This window comes from Spermophilus citellus (assembly GCF_964194105.1).
Source record: "Spermophilus citellus genome assembly, chromosome: 2".
In the NCBI taxonomy this organism is placed as follows: Eukaryota; Metazoa; Chordata; class Mammalia; order Rodentia; family Sciuridae; genus Spermophilus; species Spermophilus citellus.
The window spans coordinates 196,360,157-196,376,453 of NC_138183.1; the positions used below are offsets into that span (position 1 = coordinate 196,360,157).

Genomic DNA, 16,297 nt, shown 5'->3' on the forward strand with positions numbered 1-16,297 from the left:
TTGCTACTTCTTTCCTCTCATACTCATGGAGGCATCGTTTAAATATGGAGGACCACTTCCCGTTTGTGAAACTCAAGTCAGATATTAGGCCCAACTTTTAGAGTTGTAAACTCAAATACTAAGAAGATGTGTGTCAGGATCAGAGGATAGTTGAACCACAAAGACAACCAGCAATGAGAATGACACCAGTAATAAGCACGTTTTTCCAGCACTTCTAATGTAGTTCTTCCAAGTATCCTGACATCAAGTATTATTGTTCATGTTTTATATATGTAAACCTGAGACAAGACCCTTGCTTTATAAACCACAAAGTTACTTTAGTTTTCAACAAACACCGAGTTAGGAGGCTTATGTTATTATATACTTTCAGTTTTTTTAAAGTAAATCTTACAAACTAAGATTGAATTAATGTTAGCAATTGGAATTCTGCTAAAACTGCTTATTCTAATTTGTAGTGTACTGGAAGACTGATCTGCATGCCTACTAGGTATGGCAACACCACCCATGAGAGAATGTGGCCTGGCAAGTTATTGACTCAATGAGGGGAAATGAAGGAAGTGACTGCCTTGTGGGAAGCAGGGAAAAAAACTGTCCAAATGCTTTGGACTTTCCTTAGGAAAACACACACTTTAGTGAGACAAAAAGTATCCTCTTCAGTAGTTGCTATTGCTTTCATCTTCCTTCCTGGCTGCCAGCCTGATAAGCAGGGTTAAGGAGATAAGGAGGGCTGATCAGTAAGCATATAATGGAATCCGTTTTAGAATTCATGAGCATGCTGGCAAGAGAAAAGAATCCTTAGGATTGGATTTTGAGGATCAGTCAAGGGGACTAGATTGTTAAGACCAAGTAAAAAAGTTAGGTGAACTTTAGGAGGCACTTTCTTGGGACATGGGATTTATTACCCTGGCAAGGATCCTAGGAAATGGAACAAACTCACTGCTAGGGTATGAAAAAAAAAAAAAGTGGCAATAGCTAGCTAGTGGTTGGCAAAGCAAAAATGCTTAGGTTGTTATACAAGAAATGGAAGGGGCATATTGTAACATACATAACATGTTATGCAAGGACAGAAGATGCTTTGGAGAATTAAGTCATGACAGTCCCAACCGCCTTCATGAATGATCTGCGGACATGGGTACCAACACCATTAAATAGTTCACTGGCAATTCTCTGCTGATTATAACTCATGGTAGCAGAGGCAGTCAGACATAGGTACATTGATAACTGGAGTATGATGGGGTCATAAGTGCTGTCTTTTGGGCACTGTCTAGTTCATGGATAACTTCTTGGGGTTAAGAACTGCCAAGGTCAAAAGGGAATATCAAGAAGGCTCAATCCAGGATTGTGGAATTAGTAAATGGAATACTAAGCTGGGAAATGAACAACATAAAGATGGGCGGCCAGCAAGACTGCTTATCAGAAGGTGCAAGAATGTAACTTCATTGGCATGACCAATCTCTTGTTTTCTGAATCTGTTCTTTTTGTATCTAGAAGTCATTAAAGATTAAACTGAATCACTAAGTAGAAGGACCTTGAAAAGCCATGCCTATCATACCATAGTCATTACTCTAGTTCTCCAAAGTTACCCATGGTCATTTACCCATGCCATTGTACTATGGGTGAAATGATTACCAAGACATTAAAAGATTGTTGAACAGTTTGAGTTGATATTGATATCATGAATATGGTATTTCTGCATAGTTCCACTGAAGTAAGGACTCTAGAATACAGGTAGAATAGTGTTGGAGAACTCACTGTATTCTTGTTTTACACCCCCATCCAGTGGTCATTTCTCTTGTCAGCTAGTATTTAGCTAGAATTATTATACTGTCATTTTCATGAGATTTCTGACCTGAAATGGCCCTCCCCACCAAAATAGTAAAATAAAAGCATCCCAAGTGGGATGACAACTATTTTTCTATGGGACAGAAAAATTACCACTTGTTTCAGGAAAATTTTAACTATCCTGCCATGTACTATAGGTTACTCCATAGAACAGTGATCTATCAATGGTATGTTGTTGGTAGGGGTTCAGCAAGAGGTGATTTGTGTAGTGAAGGCCACAGGGAAGCATGCTATGGGTAGTGTGAGGCAAACCTTAATAATTTTCAGGCACCTACTGCTTTAGTATTTTATAGGCCCAATGGTAAAGGTTATACCAGGGTGTTTACACCAAGAAAAAAGACCTTGTGTCTGTTAATAAGGCCTGGTGAACCTTTGATTCTGCTGGTAACAGTATTTGTGTAAGAATTCTGCTTTGGCCCATAAGCCAGAAGTCAGACTTCAAATTTTGCCTGGATCCAGAGCAAGAAAAATTATTTTAGCAGGTCCAGGCTGTTATGAAGACGTAAATATCACTACTACTTATAACTGGCAGACTTGTGTGTTGGAGTTACTACTGGTGGGAAAAGATGAAGGATGGAGCTCATGGAACTACATAGGTCTTGAGAAATAACTCCTGGAATTTGGTTCATGGAGCACCAAGCAATTATGTATCTAGAACTATCCATTTATGAATTGGGTTCATCTTACCCATCACATCATAAAGTCAGATGGGTCCAGTAGTCTTTTAAAACTGCAGTAATTTGTCTAGGATAAAACAGGAGCAACAGGTTAAGTTACAGGAGCAGGTATCCACGACTCAGGTCATCTAACATTTGCACCAGTTTTCCTTACACAGCCAGATGGAGGAAAAGGCCAGAACTGTACAGAAGTGTTGGCATGTCCTGGCCTAAGAAGAATGGCAGATGCATTCAGGAAAGTGAAGAATTTGAAAGAATTTTGGTTACTATACCTGTTTGTATATTTCCCATGAGGCACCCAAGATAAGAATCAGTTGAAGTCTCTGGGCAGTGGCATCTTTTTGCTCTGGTCAGGGTCTCCAAGACTAGATTAGGAGGTCTGGGAGAGGGGCATAGAGGCAGATGGGAGTTGGGTCTGAACCATCTGTAGGAAGCCACCTTCCAGAAGAGGTACTGAGACAAAGTAGCTGAAGTAGTGCAACTAATAGAGCCACTAGTAAGCCTTCAATGGTCACTTCAGGACTGGTAAAACGGGTTATTGTATGGAGTGGCAAGACATTGAAGGAGACCATGTGCGGGCCCAATCAGTAGCTGACTGGCCAAACTTGACTGGCTACTGCTGCCACATTTCAGTGTCCAACCCATCAATGCTGAAACCCAGATACATTACTCTTCCAAGAGGCTGCTTGATGGCTAGTTGACTACAGCGGGCCTCTTGGAGCCAGTACTTCATATTTGTTAGATGTACCTTTTCAGGGTGTGAATTTGCCTTTATTGTCCAGATCCTTGGCCAGCACTCCTGTTGGGGGCCTCAAGAACATCTTATCTATGACAAGTTGGAACCCTTGCCTGTAGTATAAAGAAAGAAGGACGTCCTATACAAAATGCCATGTAGAGATTACAATGTTGGAATTCACTGATGGCATTTCATTATCTCACCAACTGGAAGCAGCTGGCCTGTTTAACTTTCCAAACACATAAAGCAGCTCAGGCAACATTTCACAAGAGGCTAGTACCATCTTTGATGCTGTAGTATGTGCATTTAGTTATGATGCTCAAAATAATGCTAAGGTATCCAATTGGACAAATTTGAAGTAGGAACAAAGGGGTTGAAACAATCTCATTCTCAAATGAGCCACTAGAAAACTTACTTCCTGCCCCTGAAGCCCTTGACTCAGATTTGGAATTCCTGGTTTTCAAAGGTGGTTCACTCTGGTCAAGAGGACAAGGATCCCATTGAGCTACAAGTTAAACAGTAGTCCACAGTATCCTGACGACAGCTATGTCAGACCAACTGTTGAGTCATACCACCAGCACCAACTGGCCTTGATTAGTGGGGAAGATGAAAGGTTGCCTTTATGTAGTAGACACAGGGAAGACTATTAAACATGTACCAAAACCAGGTCATACTTGAACATCGTCTGGAACATTGTCTGGTACTCCACTGCCCCACTGTTACTATTAGTATAATGTATAACATTCTCAAAATGATATTACCACAGGTTCATCCTGCTCAGATATGAAGGTTTGCGTCACTACAGGTAAGCCAAAATTATTTGCAATGTTGACAACTGAGTGAAGGGAACTCCAAGTAGTAGGAGAGTAGTAATAGTTGTGGCTCAGATATTTAAGAGACAAGGTTTATAGTTAATTCCATTAATCTTCCTCTTCTAAATTTCCCCTTAGCAAGGAAGGACTATGGTAGTTTTTCCTGGATGTAATAACCCCTCACTGACCTTGGCAATAAATCATGGGCATCCCCTCCCATCTCTGCCCAAGTTCCCATGGAGACTATGCAGGGCTATGTTAGGCCAGCACTTCCTGGAAGTGACCAGCTCCTGGGTTTGTTCCACCTCATTCCCCCTTGTCCATGGTGAAAGAGTTTCAGTAAGTTTTCATCTAGTAGAGATCTCTAGAAGTTCCTTCTAGAATGGAATTACCTCTGCAGTGGTATGTCCCAATTTTGTGATCTGGAAGTAGGGGATAAGCCGTGTTGATTTTCCTAGAAAGGCTGGTCAGCTCTGGACTCAAAATGGATGTCATGTCTGGCATGTCCACAGTGTGTTAAGTTGTTTGATTTCCTTCCCCGACTGCTTTCTTGTCAGGTTTTAGTTTGGTTTGCACTTCTTTCCAGCTGTTAAGGAAGTGAGCTTATGCGATTTTCCTCCCCTCTTGCCTCTCCCCCTCCACTCACCCTGGTACGGATTTGGGGGTAATTCTGTCCTTATTTTCTGCTCTAAGAACTGAGCTTCAGGTCGGTAACCGACGTCTGGATCTGAGGAGGTGGCTGTGCTGGCCTCGCTGGGTGAGGAGGCCCAGCTGGTGCGAAGCTGCGGCCAGGAGCCTGAGGCCGGGCCTCCCGGGTGAGCGCTGAGCGCCGAGGCCGTGGGTGGCCTGTGGCCTGGGCGGCGAGGTGTCCTCCCGGCTGGCGGGCTGCCATGCGCTTGATGAGGGTATAGGCTCCGCAGAGCGGGACGGAGGCTGGGCCCAGGGCCGCGAGCGGGATAGAAGGCCAACAGGCCCGTTTGCCTGCGCAGGTGGCTGCTGGCGCAGTAGCGATGGACGCCCCAGAGGAAGAGAGCTTCGTGCTGTCCTTCTCTGCATCCGATGCAGAATTTGATGCTGTGGTTGGATATCTAGAGGATGTTTCATGGATGATGAGTTCCAGTTGTTACAGAGAAACTTCATGGACAAGTACTACCAGGAGTTTGAAGATACAGAAGAGAATAAACCCATTTTTAACGAATATATTTCTCTGGTGGAAAAGTATATTGAAGAACAGCTGCTGGAGCGGAGTCCCGATTTAACATGGCGACTTTCACAGCTACATTACAGCACCATCAAGATGAAGTGGCTGGTGACATGTGCGACATGCTGCTCACATTGATGGATTTTCTGGCTTTTAAAGAAGTGTTTCTGGACTAAAGAGCAGAAAAGGAAGGCTGGGGACTGGACTTAAGCAGTGGCTTAGTGGCGACTTCATTGTGCAAATCATCCTCTATGCCATCTTCCCAGAACAATCTGCGGCACTAGGTCCCATGTCCAGGCAGTGAACAGGAACATTCTGGACATCAGTCTGATAGACTCAGACTACAGCTAATGACAGAAGCTTCCATCTCAGAAAGACTGTTCTGCAGCCCTTGGTTTGTGTTAAGTATTGACAGGTCAGAAACATGACCTGACCTTTGGACCCATTTCTCCTGACACACCATCTTGTATTAGTGTTCTTCCCCTCCCCAATTAGTCACCTCAGGTGCTTGGGTCAGGCTCCTGGCATCAGGCCCAGGTCAGCCATTCCACCTGGGGGCCCTTCCCTGCTACATGTTGGTGTGCATAACCACAACCATGAACCCTCCTCTTCCCAGCAGGCTTTGCATGAGTCCTTTGTGCAGACTTTTTTTTTTTTTTTTAAAACATGGGTCATAGTTTCAGTCCTTCACCCTCAATGGTGTTTTTGTTTGGGAGTATTTATCTAGGGAGCTACTGGAGCCAGCTGCCTGTCCTATTTCTGTGTCTCCTCCGATCACAGGATGTCTGGCTGTGGGGTCCACCAAGAGGTTATCCTTTACCTAGAAGGTATGTGTGAAAGTCAACTCCTAGTCTTAACTTACACGGTCCTTGTAACACTGTCTTCTGTTGATCTTGGAACTTCCATAATTATCCACCTAAAGATCAAAGTATTATATGCTATGTGCTTTTTAGTCATTAGTGCTTTAAAAGGTAAAAATGCTTTTTATGTTGGTGAACTTGTTTCAGCAGCACCAGTGAATGTCTGCTGTGTGCTGTAATAGGCTGAAGTGACCTTGCGTCATGGCATGTCAGGTGTGTTTGTGCATGTTGGCTTAAAACCCTTTCTGTGTAAGCCAGTTGTGTTAGGGTAAACAAAGACTGCCATTTCTTCCCATCACAATCTCTTGCCAAGATGTTATTCACTGGTCTAACTCAGCATGAGTCAGCAGCCATCTTATACTCGTTATCTTAAAGCATTTCCCGTTTTCCTCCAAGTAGTTGAGGTTTTGTCTTAAAAAGGTATTTGATCCATTTTGAGTTGGTTTTTGTACAGGGTGAGATTCTGTTTCAGTAGTCTACAGGTAGAAGTAGAGTTTTCCCAGCACTAGGAGCTGAAGCATGTCTTCTCCAGTGTATGTTTCTGGTTCGTTCATTAACAAAAAACAGATGGCTGTGGTTTATTCCCGGGTCCTCTATTCCTTTGGTCTAGATGTCCATTTTAGTGCGAAAAGTCATGCTGTTACAATAGCTCTATAGTTTAACAGAGGCATCACAATACTTAGTCTTTTTGCCCAAGATTGCTTTGGCAATTCGGGTCTTTTACGCTTCGATGTATTTGAGTTCTGTAGAGAATGTCATTGTTTTGTTGGGAATTGAAACAAACCTGGGTAAAAGGCTTAGTTTTCCATCTTGTATTGTTTCCAGTTTCTTTACAATATTGGGGAGCGTTGAGTGAAGATCTTTAAACATAACTAAGGAAGGTCATTCTGAGGCTTAATTTTTGGGAATGAGACAGTAGCAAGAGACAGGTAGCCAATGTAGATAGTGATCTGGTAGAAGGTGAGTGCTAGTTCCAAGAGAAGGAAATGAAGTGCTAACACCTCCAGAGCACCTTTCCCTTCCTCAAGGTTACTGATACCTCTGGGGGAAATCGCTCCTCTCAACACAGGACTACCCCCAGGTGGCTTTTATCCTGCCTTTCAGATTTCAGATACCTCTTTTCCTATAAGGGGGCAAACCCCTCCCACAGATACTCTCCCAGAGAGGGGAACCCAGAGCTGGTATCAGGAGGCGCTATTATGAATGGGATCATATTCCTTTATTTCAATAAGTTGTTGATATGTAAGAAAGCTCCTGATTACTGCATGTCGATTTTTGTATCCTGCTACCTTTGCAGAATTGATCAGTTCAAAGACTTATGGTGGACTCCTCAGGGTTTTCTAGGTATGGAATCATCTGCAAAACAGATGATTCAACTTCCTCCTTTCCTATCCATACTTTTACCTACTTGCTCCAGTACCATATCAAATAGGATATGGTACTAGTCTTGCTCCTGATTTTAGAAGCAATTTTTTCTCCATTCGTACATTGGACAGTATGTTGGCTATAAGTTTCATAGCCATTATGTTTAGGTTTTTTTATTTAGTTTATTCGTAATTTCTATCATGAAGGGATGAATTTTATCAAAGGGATGAATGCTATGAGATAACCATGTAATTTTTCCCCCTCCCGATTCCATTTATGTGTTGTATTTATTTGGATGTTAAACCAAACTTGCATCCCTGGAATAACATCTTTATCATGGTGTATGGTTTTTTGATGTTATTGAATTTGACTTCAAGTATTGAGTATTTTCTGCATCTGTTTGTCAAGGATATTTGTAGTTTGATTGATCCTTATTAGGTTTTAGGATCAGTATAATGCTGGTTTCATAGAAAGGGCAAGAACTCTTTCAAACTATCTTATAGATTAGCTCGAGGAGCATCCATATTAGACCTTTAAAAGCCTGATAAAATTTGGCTGAGAATCCATCTAGTCTTGGGTGCTTTTTGTGGTTATGTGTGTACTGAGGCTTAAACTCAGTTACCTTGCCTAGCACCCATGAGGCCCTAAGTGGTAGAGCCTTAGTCTTTTTGGCAAGAGCTTGTCTCAAGGTCAAAAAAGTCTGGTCTTGACCATAATCCTCTTGGCTTATCCTCCCAAAATAGTCTGCCAACAAAGAGAAGTCAACTATTAAACTTTTTATTCAGGCCTCCTCAAAGTGGTTAGAGGCACCGACTTCAGAACAATCATAGCACAGGAAATGCATCACTAAGGCTGCTCAAAAAAAAAATCTGACCAGCTGAATCTTACTGCTTCAAGTACGAATTCACAATAACCAAAATAGTGATGTGCCTCCCAGGAATTTGTTAGTATTTGCCAGTCTTTGGACTGTTGCAAACCAACCCTTTCTCAGTCATGTGGAAGACCAGACTCAACTAAGTTTCCGACCTCCTGACTATTTCTTGAATTCCCCATTTCCCTCTTTGAGCAGGGAAGCCTCCAGCAGCTGTGGCCAGATAGTGCTCACTACTTAAGAAGCAGAGGCCTCGCTAGGCTTAGAACTTCAGGGTTAGTCAGTGCAGTGAAGCCAGTAGTGAATACTAAGACCAGCTCCCTGATGGGGAAAGAAACTTGAGGGTCAGATTTATCCATTTGATCAGTTGAATGAAGGATTCATTTTGGTAGAATTTGTTCTCCTTGGAGTCCCTTCAGCGAGTTGCTATTTCAAAAGGAAGGTGGGAAGGCAGGTATCTGAGGCTGCTATGCTCTGGTACACATGCCAGCCTGTGTCCATTGAACTTGGCAGAGGACAGTGCTATGGCACTGTGGCATCTGCCAATGCCTCCCGGAAATTCTGGATAGTCTGTCTGGATCACTGCAAGTCCAAGCTTGTCAAAGAGCCAATCAAGCTTCTTTCTGGAATTCTACTTTTCCCTTCTGTCCCAAGAAGTTGTAGACATCCTCTGGGTGCCGAGACTGAAGACAAGAGTAGCAGAGAGAAGCTACAGAGCACACTTCCATTAACCGGAATTACAATACAGGCCTCCAAGTGTCCTTGGAGCAGTGTGCAGATTGATGAGCAGAGTGCAACCTCTGCCTTGAGTGCAGCATCTCAAACACAGGGGACTGCTGTTGACAATGCTGCCAGATACACTGAGTACACAGACATTTGGTTATTTTGTGTTTACTGAACAAACATTTGAAGGTTAAGGTTAACGTGAACAGGATGGTCGCTATTCTAAGTATCTTCAAGGAAAATAGGGCATGGGTTCACACAGACACATTATAGGTCATTCAGAGTCATTGTGTATACACTAATTTTGGTTTTGTGAAATCCAAAGTAATGTTGAACATTCACCTTGCAGCCTTGGATTCGTCTATATGGACTGAGACCAAGTTTTCAAACTACAACTAGAGCAGAAATCCACAATATCGCCAAGAATTATGTCAGGTCACAGTCCCAGTCCCCTTGCTTGGGAGCTTTTAAAAACACATCTGACCAAAGCAGGTGAGATATGACTTGAAAAGGGGGAAGACAAGGTGGGGATGAGGAGCGAGTCATGGAACCGACTTCTTAGCTCTCCTAAACACTTTTGGGGAGAGGCATCTGTACCCCAAACTACCTGGAGATGTAGGAAAAAAAAGCAGAGGAAAGTAGCTGTACTACTTTCTCTGAAAGTCAAAGTTTGTCTTGGATCTCCCTGACTGGTTGCTTTGCCAAGTCCCTGGGTGCAGGCAGAGCATAGTCTAGCTGGAGGAGCCACTTTTCTAGAAGTCTTGCTCATCGATGGTGTTGAGCAGCACGCATATGGGGAGCTGTGGCATGCGAGTGTGCCCAGGCTCTTGAGCCTGCTTTTCAGAGGAATGGCAGAGCACTTCCTCATTGCCAGGAGGCCTTAGATGACAGCCGTCACAGAAGTCTAGCAGCCCAGAGTATCAATGAGCCTCAAACTCTGAGGTCATTGTCATGGTGGTCCAGGTTACACATTTGGGAAGTGTGCTGCATGCTCAGAGGAGGAGTCATATTCTGAATCCTTGTCCATGAAGGACCCTAGGTCTAGATCTCCAGGCTGACTACTGGGCTCCATTTCAGGAGCTTTAATGGCTACTCAGTTGGCACAGAGTGCTTGGGATCAACAATTCTTAGGCGTCTTGTGCTGCTTCTACTGGGCCCAGACAAGGGGCTGCTCTGCCCCGAGATCCCCTGGTGGGATTGGTACCTGGTGGCCCACACTGAGGTGGCAGTTGTTGTTGCTGTACCTGGAAGGCACCGTATGGTGGGGAAGGAGTTGGAGATCATTTTACCACTTCATAGTAACCAGTTTGGCAAAAACCTGAAATAAAGTGGCAGTGCCCACCGATTGTGGGCTTCCTGGTAAATGATCAGGTTGATTTCATGTTGCCATGAAGGTGGCGATTGGCTTAGCAATGGTAGCAAATGCAGAACAGCAAACTCAGAATGTTGGTTCACACCAGCTGGAACTCAGTGTTCCTAGGAGACTCAAAAAGGCTGGCCAGCAGTAACCTAGACACTGGGATGCCAAGAGCCCAGTAGCAGTTGCAGTATTGAGACTGTCCATGGCAGTGACCTGTGAGATCTATGTAGCTTTGATTGTTGGCACTCATGAACTAATCCTGTGGGGATTCAGCCCCGATTGACAGGGGGCTGAGCAGCACTTGGAGCAGGAGCAGCATACTCAAGCATTATCTCCATCCCCCTTCTGCTCCTCTGCCAGGGCACTGCCACCTCTGTCCCTCTTTTTTCCCTTTTCATGTTTAAGGCTCCCTGCTTTAGCTCTCTTGGGAGAAATTTAACTTGGGCTTTTTATATCTTGGTTCAATCTTGGTAGACCATGTTTCTAGAGTTTGTCAGTTTCTAGATTTTTGTTTAGGGGATATTTTGAAAAATTCTAATATTGATCCTCTGGATTTCCTTAATGACCCTCAATGGTATCTATTGCAATATCCCTTTTATTTCTACTTCTAATATTTGGCTCAGATTGAAGAAAGATAGGCCTTTAGCCAAGAGAAACAATTTATTGATCCTCTGTTTCTTTCAGTCTCTTATTTCTGATCTTTCCTACTAAGTCATGTATGGTTCACATTTTTGGGGTACTAGGTATTGAACTGAGGTGCTCAGCCACTGAACCACATCCCCAAGTCCCGTTTTGTATTATATTTAGAGATATGATCTCACCAAGTTGCTTAAAGCCTCACCATTGCTCAGGCTGGCTTTAAACTCGTGATCCTCCCGCCTCAGCCTTTTGAGCTGCTGGGATTACAGGCATGCACCACTGATCTTGGTCTCATTTGTTTTGCTAAATCCTTTTAGATGCATCCATAGAAAACCAGGTCTCAAATAACCTAACGAAGGTTTAACTATGAGTTTCCTTTTAACTGCTTCTACTATGTCCTGTAGAGTCTGAAAATGGAAACACCCCATTATCGATTCCGATTTCCATGATCTACAGCTCATCTAAAAGTATATTCTTCAATTTTTATATTATTTCTGCAGTTTCTTGCTGTTGACTTTCATTATGCTCTGATGAGATTTAAGAAATTTCAGCGAGTATTAAAAAGCCAATCTCTGCTATATACCAATGATTTTATGTTCTGCTACTTTGCCAAATTCCTTAGAAAAATATAAGCTTTTAGAGCTGATAAAGTACACACATCTGCAGACAGTGACAGTTTGACAGTGACAGTTTGTCTTTCATATTTGTATCCCTTTTATTTCCTTCTCTTGCCCAGTTATTCTGGCCAAGCTGTCAAGTACTATATTGACTAGGAATGGTGAGAGTGGACATTCTTGGCTTATTCCCAGAATAGAGGAAAGGCTTTGCTTTTCCCCCTTTAAGGGGATGTTGGCTTTGGGTTTGTCACATGTTGTGTTTGTGGAAAAAAAACCAATTCCTTTCTCCATTAGTTTCTGCAGTTTTTAGTAAAAACTTTTATTAAAGCCTTTTCTGTGCCTATTGAGATCACAATTTGTTCTTAGTTCTATTTGTTTTGTTTAAATTTAAAAACATTGCTTCACAATTTTGTTTATTGTATTAGCATTCATAGTTTTACATTGTTCTGGTAGAAATTTTGCTCAAGTATTCAATGCAATGCAAATTGAGAATGAAAACTATAGTCTAGTTACTTTACAATCCTAAGAAACTTTAGATAAGCGCTGATAAAACACAAGTTCAAGTAGTTGTCCAAAAGACAACTATTTAGTACTTTATTCAATTCTAAAAAGTACCTTACACGAGTCAGTTTCCATTGGAACAGTCAGTGATCAGTCACATTTCTCAAGTAGGAAACATGGGGCTGTAGTAAGCAACATTGTAAAAACCTAATTCATTGGTTTCCTTTTTGGAAAAACTGTTAGTACTATAAAGGTTGAAAGTTATTCAGAAAAATGTTAATTGTTTACATGCGTTTTAGTCAGCTTTTTCACCCCCGTGACCAAAAAGACTTGTCAAGAACAATTAGAGGAAGGTTTATTCGGGGCTCACAATTTCAAAAGTCTCAACCCATAGATGGGTGGCTCCACTCTGATCATGGTGGAGGAAATGTGGAAGTGGCTTAAGACATCACACCAGGAAACAGACTAAGCTCACCTCACAATATAAAATATCCCAAAAGCAGGTCCACAATGACCCACATCCTAGGGTCAGTTAATCTAATCGGTTGCACATGATTGGATTAGGGCTCTCAAACACATCATTTCACCTCTAAATCTGTGCATGTCTCACACATGAGCTTTTGGGGGAATGCCACATATCTAACCATAACAATGATCCTAGCAAATTGATTGCAATAAGTAACATGCCCAAGTAGAAAGCTTGTTAAGGACTTAGTTGTAATACAAATGGAAACCGATATGTCTTTGAACACTGAAGCATAAGAGCTTTTCATATCAAAGTAACATTGTTATTTGAAAATCTTAGTGGCAAAGATTAAGGGATTGTTAATATCCAGTTCTTATATTGTATCAGCCATAACCATGAGTATGATGGTAGTACTGCAAGTCCTTCTAGAGACTTGCAAGTCTGGATGTTCAGAGGGCCATCAGCATAGCATAGTATGGACATACTAGTTGTCAGAGTATGATATAGTCTTGTGGAATGCTCTAATCACAAGATGTGTTTGTCACATGTTTTCCCCAGTAGAAAAGTTGCCTATTTAATAGCTGGGATTAGCACATTTGTTTAGCCCAATTCAAGGAAACAAAGAATCTGGCAAAAATTTGAAGAGTCTTTGGATAATTGTGATGTGATAAGCACCTCTGAATGGAGAATCTAAAATCATTTACTAAGGCAATGTTTAGTCTTTGTTGTATCTTCAAGTTTATAATGCATATTTTTATTGTGTCTGAGGTACTTAGTTCAAAGCATTTTATAGGAAAACTAAGTGACTTGATGGAAAGCAAGGACACTATAAGTGAACTTAAAAATCAAAAACATTTTCCCTTTAATTGGCTTTAAGCATACAAGTATAAAAGGTCCAAGTTTTACTAAGAAAGTACCAAGTAGAGGCAAAAAATTGGCTCTAATTGCCGTTTATTTTTTTCAGTTCTTTATTACACATGACAGTAATCTTGACATACCCCTTTATAGTTAAAAACCCTAAGGTCTGCAGGAAGCCATCCATAAAATGCAAGAGGAACTTTTTTCAGCATTGGAGCCAGTGAGAGGGTAGGTCTAGTACTGGAACTTCCCGCGGCAGTCCCACTGGGTAAGATCTCCCAAATACAAGTGAACTCCCCCTCAGCTCTGCTAATGGTCTCATGCAGCACTGGAGATCTAGGAACCCAGCAGATTACCTGCCCCCACCTCTATCCTGGTGAAGAACTTTCCATAGAATTTCTTTGATGTGTTCTGGTATAAATAAGGCAAGCATGGGCTACCTTTTGTTTCAGAGCCGGTGGGTGGGGCAGCATCTATGTGTTCTGTATTTCATGGTCTCTGTTACCCCATCCCCATCCATCTGTGGAGTGAACCCATTCCCTCACCTTGGTTAAAATTAGTCAATTACCTGCTACAGATTTAAGCCTAGAACAATCTAGGAGGCTAGTAGGCAATATACCTCATCTTATAAAAAGAAGACTCATGGAATGATAGCCTCAAAGATCTAGATTCCCATAGATAATGCGGCTATAATATACTTGAATGTGAAAATTTTTACTTCAGAATCACATTGGAATTTCCTTGTACCTAGGATTACCATAGTTCAAGAACTGACAAATTGCTTTTGAGGCCCAAGCTGTTTTCAGTCAAGGCTGTCATTTTAAACACTTTCACATATAATTTCACTGACAATCAACCATGATTATCAGTAAAGACTAAATGATTATAGGGAAGTATAATATGAAGAGCAGGAGTCAAGAATTGTGATTAAGGACTAGAGGACAGTATGTGGCTTCATTTTTTCCCACAGGTATACATGCAGAAGGTGAAGTTGTTAGCTGTGGCAGAGATCTTTAAAACAAACCCCACTGATTTAAGAGTCCACACTATTAGTGTTGTTTTGGAGAATGTTATCAGATACTTAATCTTGAAGAGGAACATGAATTATGTTTATTTCAATGGAAAAAGGACAGTTTGTTCTGAAAGCCTACTTCATGATAGTATCTACAGAGGACTTGAATGAAGCTATATAAGATCAGAGTAATGGGATTGTTCCATGATGAACATGCAGTGTGAAATACCCAGAGGTCCAAGATGCATACTATAAAAGACATTTCTATGTATTCAGAAGTTTACATATTTCTTCAGGGACAATTTTCTCTTAGGAGATAGGACTCCAGAAGGGCAGTCCTCAAGGTAGATGCTTATCTTGAAGGGTGGCTATAAGTGTGTTGATGTGTGAAGGAGGGATAACTATGGAGATTCATTTGACAGGGTGCTTCCATAGCTTTCCCTGTGACCACATCTCCAGTTCCTGAAGGATTCTTTCCTAAACATGACACTGCCACTTGAATACATACTAGTCAGTATTAAATATCAAATAACTTCAAATACACCTGGATTCTGCAATTGGATAATAGCTTTCCTAGCTCAACTCAATATTAGTCCGTTTTAAACTAGTTGACATCCTTGTGACAGATTTAAATTTGGATGCATTTCAGGAGGGAAACATTTTGTATTTCTAATATCTGGCTGAGAAATTTTCGACCCAGAAGATGCGAGATGGCCGATTCTCCGGCATGTTAAAATAAGGACTCAACCTGAGGATTTACATATCGTCACGTTAGCTCACGAGGCAGGCGTTTGCTTGCCAACATTTCCATTAAAGAAATCAAATCAACAGGTTCAGGGTACCTAGATAATAGGTAAGTCACAAGTATCAGCCGAGTCTTCAGGTAAATTAAGTAATCATGAGTAAAAATGTTAAAGAATCTTTAAGGAAAGCTAGCAGTAGGTCCAGGGAAGACTAAGACAGGTACCGAGTTTAATTTTTCCAGAAGCTTCAGGTATGGTTAATGCTATCAATGGACACAAGATGATGTCTGTCAGACTGGCTAAGAAGAGCCTTGAGGTGATGGAGAGGTTTTTTTGGATTTTGAAAAAGCTCGTCTTATCCCCATTCCTCTCACCTAACCCATGGTCCATATTGATAGTAGTGGGACAACCTGTCACATAGCCATTTCTTTAATCTGAGAAGATTGAGAGAAAGTAGGGAAGGAGGAACTATTTTATGGAGAAGGAAATAAGGGGCTAACCACAGGCCAAGGAGATTTTTTGTGGTATTGGGGAATTGAACCCAGGGGCACTGTCACCGAGATGCTATCTCATCCCCTTCTCCCTTTGAAGAACTGAGTCTCATCAAGTTGCTCAGTATGGCCTCAAACTAGCAATCCTGCCTCAGCCTTTTGGATAACTGGAATTACATGCTTGTCCTATTGCAGATAAGACCCAAGTTTGCTGCAGTTCATATTAGGTTATTTTTGAAGGACTTTGAACAGCTGCATACTAAGACCAGGAGCCAACCCACTGGCTTGAACATTTACTTTTGACTTATCTTATGGAATCCTTTCCAACCAGGTATGGATTGCTTAGTCAATGAGTTAGAGTTAGGATTCTGAAAGTGAAGTTTTTAAGTTGAAACTGGACAGGGGTCCAAGAAAGTCAATCCAAATAGAAGATAAACATGAAGAGCCAGCCTGGGCTGAGTTGAGGTTACCTTGAAGAGAAATTTCAGGATGTGTCAGAAGACCCTGCACTAGAGAAAAGTTT

General features: G+C 41.8%; 1 pseudogene across 1 annotated transcript; it reads left to right on the forward strand.

Moving 5' to 3' along the window:
- The first annotated feature begins 5,077 nt into the window (after positions 1–5,077).
- On the forward strand, positions 5,078–5,552 carry LOC308642141 (ADP-ribosylation factor-like protein 2-binding protein; annotated as a pseudogene). The gene has a single exon. The product of its transcript is annotated as an ADP-ribosylation factor-like protein 2-binding protein (transcript).
- Positions 5,553–16,297: the final 10,745 nt, after the last annotated feature.